The sequence below is a fragment of the Paramisgurnus dabryanus genome, chromosome 3, assembly GCF_030506205.2.
Source record: "Paramisgurnus dabryanus chromosome 3, PD_genome_1.1, whole genome shotgun sequence".
In the NCBI taxonomy this organism is placed as follows: domain Eukaryota; kingdom Metazoa; phylum Chordata; class Actinopteri; order Cypriniformes; family Cobitidae; genus Paramisgurnus; species Paramisgurnus dabryanus.
In genome coordinates, this window is record NC_133339.1 from 5,274,710 (window position 1) to 5,287,204 (window position 12,495).

Below are 12,495 nucleotides of genomic sequence, written 5' to 3' on the forward strand. Positions count from 1 at the left end.
AGCAGACACTCGAATACATTCTCTGGAATCCTTTTCCACCTTGTGATTGGTTGCCGCCGAATGTTTTCTCTGACTTCCGGCCACATTAACGCTCTCGTCGGTGGCGGTGTGAACGCATAGTAAGGAAACTGGCATTATTTACTCTGTCAATGAACTCCAACTCTGAACAACAATTTACTCTGAATATGTTAAATTTACTCTTTAGGTGTTCAATTCAAGTCAGAAATGTTTAACACTGAAATTTTTACTTTCCAATTTTGCTGTGTACTTAAGCACAACTATATTAAAGAAGAAAACGGTTAACCAAAAGGACCTATCAGACATTGGCTGAAACACAAAATGCTTTTTTCTGCTTTTGGTCTTTCTGCATTAAATTACCTCAGTGAGCCATCATGTTGCCTCGGTTTATACAGAGTCATCTAGCCGGGTACCATTGCAACAATGCACAGAAAAATGACAGCCATTCTTGTATGTAGATTTGAATGGGTGAAATTTGTTACTCTATTGAAGTTCTTTGGCCTCAAAAAGCAAAATTAATATCAAGTTAGTTTGTCTTTAATGTAATCTCTTTTGTATTTTAGACAAGGGAAATTAAGGACTTTGCTGTCTCTTAAGAAGAAGATCGTCAGTGGTGACAGAAGGATTACAAGTCGTCCTTCAACAATACAAGACTCCATTAGGTCTTGAGGTCTCTGTCCTTCTACATGTTGAAGAAGAAGATCAAAGTGACCTCAGCAGTCCAGATACCAGTGAGGATGAAGAGGAAAACATAATTTAGGTATTTTATTTATTTATTTATTTGTATGTTTGTTCTCAAAAATTGACCAGATGCTGTTCCATCAAAGTGGATAAAGGAAAAGATTTTTGATAAGTCTCACTAATTTAAGTGGGAGTTCTGTTCCATTACTGTGAATTAAGCCCAGTTCAGATCAAAGATTCACAACAAGACAAAGCTGTTTTAAAAGTTAACAGGGGGAAGTTGCAGCAACATGAACTGGCTCGTCTCAGCTCTACTCAAGCCAGCCTTCGGGGTTGCTGCAACACAGCTTTTCAATTTGCCAGCTGCTGGTTTTAGAAGGTTTCAACACATAGTCAGCTTGTAACAGAGTCAACTGGTCAAGTCACTATTCAACTAAGTCAACTATTGGCTGGTTCAAGTTTTGGACGAAAGAAAGTGGGGAACAATTAGTTTATTTGTTTGAGGAACAGCTGTGTCTGTTTGCCTAAAAACGTAAAATGTACATAACTCTTCAGGGCACCTTATGTGCACTGTGCACGAGCACACTATATACCTATTCTGGCTCGGTTAAAGTCAACATGGACTTGTAATTGCTATATTACACTGACTTTCACTGTAGGCTCAAGCCATTTCACTGACAATGTTAATTTAAGCAAGGCGTTTTCAAGTGAGCACAGCTTTCCTTAGCTGCATTGATGGAATATCCCCATTACTGTTACATTAAATCACATTTTTGTGTAATTAATAATGCTTTACACACTTAAAACAGCTGAACTTAACCTTCTTTTCCTACCTCTTCCTTTCCCAGATAGAAACTGCACAAAGGACTGCGTTTAAGGAAATGGACTTGGCATATATCTGTGTAGTGTTAGTATGCTAACTACATTATTATCTGTATGCATCCTATATTGTTGAAATGTTCAACCTGTGTCTAGATTATCAAGCATGTTATTTAGCACGTTGATGCTCCTTAAATATGCACAAACATCTCAATATAGGTGCAACCATTGTATGATATTATCAGATGTAATAATTGAACTGATGTTATATTTGGCTAGTGTATTCATAATTTGTGTATTTAAAGTTGCTAATGGGCATTGTTAGCCACATCACAAACTCACTGTTAAAACACTGCTTATTGTGCCTTATTGTGTTTATGTACTTGCATTGGTGCAGTAATATCGATGTTATGCAGTAAGGTCATTGGTGTGTTTTACAATGGCTTTGAACAGAGCTCAACCAATCAGAATAATCATTGATAATAAAGTAAGTTTTATAATGGGTAAGTTGATATGAAATATTGTAAGCACATTCATCAGGATGACTTTGCTGACCTTGTGACCTTTATTACCACATTTAGGCCAAAATGTGAAAACTCTACTTGATTGAGTGTATTATAGGATTGTGCACCATTGAAGATAAACATCATAAATTCTTTCTTAAAGATGGATAATTTGTTGGCAATGTGTCTGTCACTATCAGTTCTGTTCTTATAAGCACATTGTACATTAAAGACTATAGTATGCAAAAGAAAAATACACTACATTTATATTTTATGATTATACTTATATTGTGTATTACTACATTTGATAGATAACTTTATTCCCTGTTCTGCTGGTGGTTTTCAAGTGAACTTCACAGTCTAGTGTTATTAAATTCTGCCTTATGGCTTGATTGACAAATTTGCATTTCATGTATTTTCACTGCTTTTATTGTGAAAGACAAAAAATAAAGTGTTTCTAAACATGAGCATATTATGTTTTTACTTGTTCATACATTTTTAGTTAAAAACAAAATGTGATTATGCATATTTATATGGGGGATCTTGGTTAATTTGACAACAGACTGCATTATATAATAAATGCATTACTTTAAAGCAGGGGTGGGCATTCCTGGTCCTGGAGGGCTACTGTCCTGCAATGTTTAGCGCCAACCTTAATCAAACCTTTGATTGCAGCCTTTGATTAGGGTTTTCAGGTGTGTTTGATTAAGGTTGGCGCTAAACTTTGCAGGACAGTAGCCCTCCAGAACCAGGAATGCCCACCCCTGCTTTAAAGCATTGGTCTCCAACAAGGTTGCCCTGTGAATTGTCTGCCAAAGCACACTCTGGACTATTTATTTATTACGTATTTTTATATTAGCTTGGCTTCTTTTATGTATGTTTACATTTTAAACAATTATAAAACATCAAGTAAAATAAAATAAAAATCACCAAGTAAAACAAAAAAGTTTTAGTAGACTATTTAAAAAACGTGGCCCTGCAGAATTGTTTTATCCATTGTGGTAGCCCTTGCTCACAAAAAGGTTGGAGACCCATGCTTTAAGGCAGGGGTCAACAATCCTGCTCCCGATGGGTCGGTGTCTCTGCAGAGTTTAGCCCCAAACCTAATCAAACTCACCTGAAGGGCTGGAGCTAAACTCTGCAGAGACACCAGCCCTCCAGGAGCAAGATTGGTGACCCTTCCTTTAATGCATATATTTTACTTAACTTCAAACCGCTTGTTTTTGCTTATATTTGATGATGTAATGATTTTGTTTTAGTATTTATACATTAACTTTTAGGGAAATGAGTGATGTGGTGGGAAGTGGTTAGACATTGGAGTGTTCTAGCAGTGGCAGAGCTCAAACTAGATCAGTAGGACCCACAGCTCTGCATATTTTGTATGTTTTCCTTAACTGATGCACCCAGAACCCAGATCTGTTCATGGATCTCTCCCTTAATGAGCTGATGATCTAAATCAGATAAGGGAGACATACAAAATGTGCAGAGCAGTGGATCACCTGGGAACAGTTTCAGATCATCAGCTCATTAAGGGAGATCCATAAACAGAAATTGGTTTGTCAGTTAAGGTAGACCTAGAAATTATGCAGAGCTGTGGGTCCCCTGGGACAAGATTGAAAACCACTGGTTAAGGCAGACAACAGATCTTGGATGTCATCATCCAAATAAGGTAATAATTCAGGCCATGTCAAACAATTTCTTTTCAAAGGGTTCTGTGAAGCTATGGATGCAAAGTCATGTCCAAGAAAGTATGAGAATTAAAACTTTGTCACATGACTAAACATATTAAAGAACTCAAACTAATTTGGGCACTATTTCTACATAAAATATCAAAATAAAAATGAAGCTTTGTGTTTATTTGTGTAAGTGCTCTCTAGGCCAGGGACAGCTTGAATCAGTGAAATGAGGGAAAAAAAACATTTTATCATAGAGCTATACCAAATGCATCCTTGGAAAGGTCTTGACCTGGGAAGTAACATATGTGAGTATAAAGATTCTACATGGCTCATGCTTTCTAAATTCTGACTTTTGAACCTTAACATTTTACCATTTTTGAAAGCTTATAATCCAGCAACAAGAATGTCTACAGATGTGAGACCAATAGTTATACACAGCTCTGGACCTCACTTATCACATGAGTATAGTCACTACTGGGCACCATCTGAAAGTGCAGTACAAATAGCCCATAAGCAATTTTCACCCATTTAACAATTAGACTTTTAAAATCTGACAACACTAATATTTTCCCCACCCCTTAAAACCCCTAGAGTACCATCAGTTTTATATTACCAAGTTCTAATTATGGTGAATATACCAATGTATTTAAAGACTACAATTCCCAGCAGAGATACGCCCTGAACTTTTTACTAAGCATGCAAATCGGTGTCCATATTTGAAGTTCTTCAGACTTGAATTAGGGTTAGGGTTATAAAATGTATTTATACTATGTGTTTCAATAATCTACTACAGCTAAAACATACATTATACTATATAGCGAGGACGTCAGTTTATTGGTGATATTGTAGAGCGTTCAGCCGTCTCCAATATGTTTATAAACTACAACATCCAGAGTAACGCGCCATAGAGCTTCGTACAAATCAGCCATAATAGTTGTAGTTCTTCCGGTTTTCAGAGCGTGAATATGGTTATACAGATTTACTATTTATATATCAACCATATTTTAGTTTAAACAGCCGAAACATAAATTATTATTTTGCATTTACATGTTCAGGTTGAAAAACACGGCAGTATGTCAGTTCATTCGGGGTAGTTTAGCTAGTAGCCTACTGTAGGAATTCAAGGTCAGTGTCGGCAGGTGTTACTGTACATTTCAAATAGCGATCTTATATTAAACAGTACCACAACAATAAATACTTTCAAAAGGTGCAATGTCTACTCTCCAGACAAAGACTTTCAGTTCACAATAGTTGTTAACTAGTGACAAAAAACGGTTTGCTAGTATATAATAGTGATCCAGATAGCCTATTTATAATTAAGTATTATAATTGGCATTTCAAAACCATCCACTTAAAACAACCTAAGGCAAAGATATTTCTTTGGTCTACTTTTTCATATGTCACCGTCATATTGTGTTTGGAATTATGATGTATGGAATAGTGAAAACAAAAAGGATTATCTTTTGCAATATTTGTGGTTCTTCACAAAGATACAGGTAAAAGAGACCATACGCTTATTTATTGCTGAATTATTCACTAGAAGCTTAAAGAGTGATCAAACAAATGCATTATCGAGATGCACAACAAATTTAAATGATGCAGCCTTTGGCAAATTGACCACATGTAGGTGCAGAGAAATGCATGATATATAAAGGAATCCTCAATTGGAGTCTAAACACTGGTGGTGGTGGTGATGAAGAGGTGAATAGCAATGCTCAAGCTCCTGGTGAACACGCACTGGAAGGATACCTAGGAGCTTAAAGCAATGAGGACTGTCTGCAGATGGAAATGGGGTGAAAGAGAGTTGCATCACTTTACCCTGAAATGACAACTGACTACAGCAGAGAGTAACGTAAGATGAGAGTAAGATATGATTGGTTTAGGAAGTAACAACATAGAATAGCATAGTGCAGGGCCATTCAAATCTTACGCTGGAGGGATGGAGCACTACTCAGGTGTGTTTGATCAGGGTTGGAGCTAAACTATGCAGTGCTCCGGCCCTCCAGGGTAAGATTTGAATAGCCCTGGCATAGTGCAATGTATAATCATGAAATAAAACATGTTTCTGAAGATCTTCTTTTGAGCATTTTGAGATTAAACTCCATTCGTAGTGGGTAGCACTGGTGCCTCACAGCAAGAAGGTCCCCGGGTTTGAGCCCACACTAGGTCAGGTGGCCTTCCTGTGTGGAGTTTACATGTTCTCCCTGTGTCAGCATGAATTTACTCCGGTTTCCTCCCATAGGCCAAAAACATGCTAGTTATTCAATTTGGAAATGTCAAATTGTCCCTCTCACCATGAAAATAGCCATAGATGCTGGAATGGCGTAAAGAATAATAAAGAAACTCCATGCGTCACATTTCTTGAAGATTTCCACCTTTTTACCACTACAGAAGGAAAATACGACTTCAAATGCAGCACAGAAAAATTTAATAAATAGTCAGAAACCAAAATGGAATTTTAGTGTAATACAATTTTTATTTAATTAATTTGGAGAGAATCCTTTGGCTGCCAGGGATGGGTCCAAATCTCATCACTAAAACAGAAGAGAAAGTGTGGAGCACAAATTATAACATGTCTTTTATAAATATAAGTTTCTTTTTTGTCATTTGTGAAACAGTTCAGATAAGAAAATTATTGTAGCCAAATAAAAAAACAAACAAAGTTAAAGTGAATAAATAAATAAATAAATAAATAAATAATGCATGCATTAATTGATAAAGCAAGCAAACAGAAGATTACATACCAAACTGGACAGGGATCCCAGTCCACCAAAATGTCTGCTTTTTTTCCTATCAAGGAAACAACAAAACAAAAAAGCAAACACATGAATTTCATTTTTAGCATGATGTTTAGATTATGTTTGGCTATAGGCATTAAGTTTAACTAACACAGTGGGTCACTGTTGATATTTACAGCATCTGATCATGGATTTTTCTGTTCCTTCTTAGCCTGTAATTCAAAAAGACTAAACACAGAAAGTATCCATCTAACAATTATGATATCAATGTTATTTATTACCCACAAGGAAGTATTTGAATCCTATATTAGACTCTGCAAATGGTCTACACTATACATTTCTTTTATGACTGTCTAACCTTTGTGACTGTTGTAAGTAGTTAGAGAAATAGACAATAGAACTATAACAAATAACCAGGGGAAAAAATAGCAATGTCAACACACTGATAAAAGCATCAATCAATGTTTATGTACACTTACTCCTTTGAAGCTTTTTCTTATCAGGCATAAGCTTTGGTCCACCTGTAGGATAGAAGATTACAGTCCAGTCATATATCCATTTAAAAACTCATTAATAAAAAATGACAAAATGCTTAGTTGTAATTTGTGCCTAGTACTAAACATGGGCATCAGAAACAAAAATGTGGGTGGGTCTAAAATATTTACTGGGGTAGATACCATTTTCTTGTATTCTAGTGCATTTTAATAAAAATAAAAAAAATCCTTTTATAACCTAAAAGCTTTGTTTAGCGTGTTGTGTTGTGGAAGTGCATCATGCAAAGTAGTAAAAACAAAAACAAAATGGAGTTTAATTTATAGGGACTCTAAATTAGACAAGGGAAACGTATTTGAAGAAGCAGCAACTAAAACGTGGAACGCAGTTGAATTTATTAAGGCATTACTCTAGTGCAGTGTTCTTCAACCCTGGTCCTGGAGGACCTCCTTCCAGAATGTTTTAGATGTCTACTTAATCAACACACCTGTTTTAACTTATCAGCTTGTTAGGGAGACATTCTGGAAGGAGGCTGATGAGTTGGTTCAGGTGTTTTAAATAAGGAGACATCAAAAACTTAGGCCCTGTCCCAAATGGCACACTCCGGACTTGTGGTCCTCCTCAAAGTCCACAATTTGATGACATCATGTAGTCCAGACTTTAGGGACCCTTGATGCGAGTCCACGTGGGTGCACAGGAGTTGTATTTTGGGACAGACTCGAGCGTCACACCGGAAATAGGTAGAGAAGTTGCTTGTCAGTGTGAACTCCCTTCCGTCGTCTGATTGGTCTGATTACTCTTTCGCTAGGACTTCAGGGTTGGTAAAGTGCGCAAAGCCTGCTGCAGTGCGGGCTTCAATGAAGACCGCATCAAGGGGGGAAAGGATGAGCACACTTCAAAGCGTAAAAATGACATATGGGACACACTACGGCCTCGTAGACTAAGCGAGCACGCGCAATTTAAGGCCACAAGACCGAAGGTCCACATGCAGTGCGCCATTTGGGACAGGGTCTTTCTGGAAGGGGGTCCTCCAGGACCAGGGTTGAAGAACACTGATATAGTGATATAGACTTGATCGACGGTGCTCTGACAAGTGAAAAGACTAAAGGTACATTCACATAAGCTATTTTGTCGCTGTGTGTCGCTCGTCTCTTCAAGAGGTCGTTTGGGGGTGTTTCTAAATCTGGTTGTCATAAACAAATGAGTAACATCCACTCCAGTAACTGATAAGAGACGGATGACATGAACTCCACTGCTTTGCTCTCACTGGTAGTTGCTCCAGAAAATCGCTCATCATTTGCACAAAGTTAAGCTGCATTCAGACTAGCAGTAGCAGTGCGACGCGATTTCATTGATTTCAATGGAAGCTTGCTGACTTCTGGCGACACGACCAACAATGACTGTTGGCTTCTGAATGGGTGTGTCAAAGTTGAGACAAAGTTGAGAAAAGTTTAACTTTATACAAATGATGAGCTACTTTCTGGAGTGACTACCAATGAGAGCAAAGCAGTTGAGTTCCTGTCATCCATCTGTAGTCAGTTACTGGAGTGGACGTTAATGACAACTAGATTTAGACACTCCCCTAACGACCTATTTGAAAGAGACAAGCGGCACATAGTAACAAAGTCACACGTACTATGTATGAGGCTTTAAACTTTTCTTAAATTTGTCGTCCGCTGGACATGCCCAATCTGGTCGCCAAAGGTCACTGTTGCTCGTGTCATCGAGCTGGCATTGAAATGAATGAGATCGCGTCGCTCTGCGCTAGTCACTGCTAGTCTGAATGCAGCTATATGCACTAAGTTTAAGATTTAAGATGCATTCTGGTCGATCGGATTACAAGTGGACTACACTAAACACAGGTTTAAACAGTGTTCAAAACGTTTTGGGCTCATCCACTTTCGACCACATTCAGAGGTAGGCTTTCATTTTGTGAGCATGTAAAAGTTGTGCAAACTTATTTCATCAATGGCTCTGAAATATCAGAGAAAGCTCTTACATAAACATGTACAAAACACTGTGCAGCATGTTTACTAACACCAAAAGCAGTGACTTTGACATAATATTAGTTTGCGTCAATTTAAACCCGCCAATTCTCCCGCTCACTTTTAAACGAAAGCAGAGGGACTCGCTCAGTTTCTCACAGTAATTAGGATGAAGTGGTCGAAAGTGGACAAAACAGATCAAGTCAAGTCAGATTTAACACAACTGTAGTGTGTTAATCCATCTGTAAAACAGATCAATTTAAATACCAACAATAATAACTCTACAAACATTATTTACATACCTGGCTTTTTCTTTTTGCGACAGAGTGCAAGATTTGTGACTGTGGCCGACCATGTGTAGACACCTGTGGGTTTGAAGAAAGAAAATTACTCATTAACCAAATAAACCTTTAACTTCTTATTTCAAATACTGGACAATCACAACATCACTGTGCAGCAGTACATGTATAAGTGTGAAGTACATGTATAGTTATTGTGATTTAAAGTTTTAAGTTAAGTGTTTATAAATAAGGACATTAAGGATCTACTGTATATATGATACTTAATATCTTCTGTTACTGGATTTAAAAAAAAAATAGCCTTTTGTTATGGGTGATCTATAAGCAATATAACTGTGTTTCAGCTGGTGCCAAGAGTTTGCTTTACTTTTAAAAATGTCTATAGTGTATTGCATGCACAAAAAATGAAGCATGACCAAAATCAAATCTACTTTATGGTTGATCTGAGTGGCAAAATATTCTGGTGCGGCTGAACAGATTTATACAACGTTACATGTCATCTTGTAAATACAGATTAGTGCTGTCAATCTTCCTCTGTTATCCCATTCAAAGTACATTTCATAGTATTTTTAATATTCAAATTATCCCAATATATTGAAATCTTAAAATGTAGCCTAGTCACAGGCCTGTAATAAGCACATCTAATCATTCAATTGTGTCTTTATGAAACAAGAAAAAGAAGACTATGACCATATTTAACACCTACAGCTACAAGTATAATTGTAATAATTGACTCCGGTCTTTGAATTATTTGAAAATAATGTACACCTGCGGTGTGATACTTCACTTTGCATCATGCCACATTACCACCTTGAATGTGCATTATTTTTTAATATTCAACTGCCCGTCATCAATTATTTTTAACGTAAAACGCATAGGAATAGTAATTGTGCACTTAAGATTTTTTGCACTTACAAATGACAAACCACATTGTGTGTTTTTTGATGTCTTGATGACACATGACAAAGACACCTATTTTAATGTCAGAAAACCCTATAACATGACATGTTTGAGTTCATTTTTGCAACTTGATTTCATGTGTCCTGCAATGTGACCATTTCACATGCACACAATGCAATGTTGGTGCTGAAAATATATCAGCCTTAACCTGAATAAAGCTCTATGGGAAAAACACTGGACAACAACAGGTAGCGTTAAGGTAACCCATAGGTTAAATACTTGAAACCCAGATATAAATGGCAACTCTTAATATCTTAATTACTTAATTACCTTGGCCCTTTGTAGTGGTTGCCTGCTCCAGCTGCCCTTCCATAGTGTTCGCTGCCTCCACCTGTCCCTCTGTAGTGGTCGCCTGCTCCATCATGTTTGTCATCTCTTCCAGTTGTTTGCATTCTCCAGTGGGTCACAGGGTGTGAGGTGCAGTGTAACCAGCTGATCATAATGCCACTGGAATCCTGGGTCCAACCTGTGCAGGTTAAATCATATGGATGTTTTAAAACATAAGACTTTAAAGGGATAGTTGACCAAAAAATTAAAATTCTGTTATAATTTTTGATCCTCATGTTGTTCTAAACCTGTATGAATTTGATTTCTTCTGTTAAACACAAACAGATATTTTGACAAAATATTTTCTTTGTGTTCATTAGAAAAAAAAGAATCCTTTAACCATGGGATTGGGCTGTAACTCTTAAGTGTTTGAATCATATAGTCTAATTTTTCCAAACCAGATTTATTGGCACTTTAGATTAGAGCTGAGGTAATGATAGACTACTGGATGTATTAGATATGTGCAAATCTATATTTGATTGATTCCATAGGACTATAACAAATACAATATATCTTTTGATCAGGAAAAAACAGAGTGCTTATATTATCAATTCTAAGAATAACACCAAGTGTGATGTTTGTTTAAAGAAAAATGTATACTTTACGCTTTCAAGTTAGCAGCAGCGCAAGTGTATGATGTCTCCAGCCAACATTTGATGGTTTCCTTTTTTGTGTTATTTCTGCTAATGGTCCATCTGCATTGTAAGCTCTACATTTCATATACAAGAGTATAATGATATTCATTTTCATTTGATTCAGTAACTGAGTGACCTAAAAAAGGACTTTACAAATTTCATGGGTCTAATTGATGTGTGTCCCTACAAAAAAGTGTTTAAGTCAGTGTGCCTAAACATTAAAAATAGTGTTGTATGTGGGCAGAAAACAAATAAAATATGGCTTCTACAAAAAATAAAACATTCCAAACATAATAATTCCAAAGTTAACATAGTATGAATTCAGGTATATGCTTGAACCAAGTTAACTATGGGTACCAAATCCCATCCGCTTGTTTGTCTGACATCACATAGCACCGCTTCCGGGTCCAAAAGCTCATCAGATGCTGAGGAAACAACAAAAATACTGATATACAATCACAATTCTAACCTCTCTCTCTATGTGGACATCCCAGATGATCATTCAGTCATTGCAATGGTAGTGCTGCTAGCCTGGAGAATGTAGTGCACAGTGTGATTTTATAAAAGCTTAGCTTAAATGCGTGAAATCAATAAACTACTTTGTTGTAAATGTCTGTTTAGATTTCACTCAAAATAAGTTTTTTACATTTTCTAGGTTGATAGAAGCACGGGGGACCCAATTATAGCACTTATACATGGAAAAAGTCAGATTTTCATGATATGTCCCCTTTAAGATTTTAATATTGATCAAATCTTTTGCCTACTCAACACAAGCTGTGAACTGTGACTTTAAAAATACAGTGCATGCATCTCACCTTCACAAAGGTATTCATAAAAAGAACCAATCTTCTGAAGGTAGTCCTGGGCATAGGCGATAATCTCTCACACTTAATATTTTGCTTCTTGGTCTCCTTTTTACGAAGAAGAACTGGCTTGTATCCAGTAGCATGGAGTTTTTCAAGCTGCAATGACAACATTGTGTATTTACTGAATGGAATATTGGTTAATGTCATTCAGGATATTTTTTACTTCATGGTGAGTTTAGCTTTTGCATAACCAAGTATGTGAAAACAGGAAAGAGTCATACATTAAAAGAAAACAGCAAAAACATAAATGACATCATAAGGTTATAATAGAACTTTCTGTAACATTAGTAGGTTTGGCTGGTACTATGGTAACTATTGTGCAATTGGACAGTGACAATCTACTGTATAGATTTATTCAAAATAAAGGCCAAACGTTAATCATTAAAGGCTCTCTAAGCGAATCGCTGTGTTAATTTTGAAATGTGTTTTCAAACAAACTGAGCGTAGTTAACTCCTCCCCCTTCCCCTCCCTTCTGTGCTTTCATGAACGCGCCCA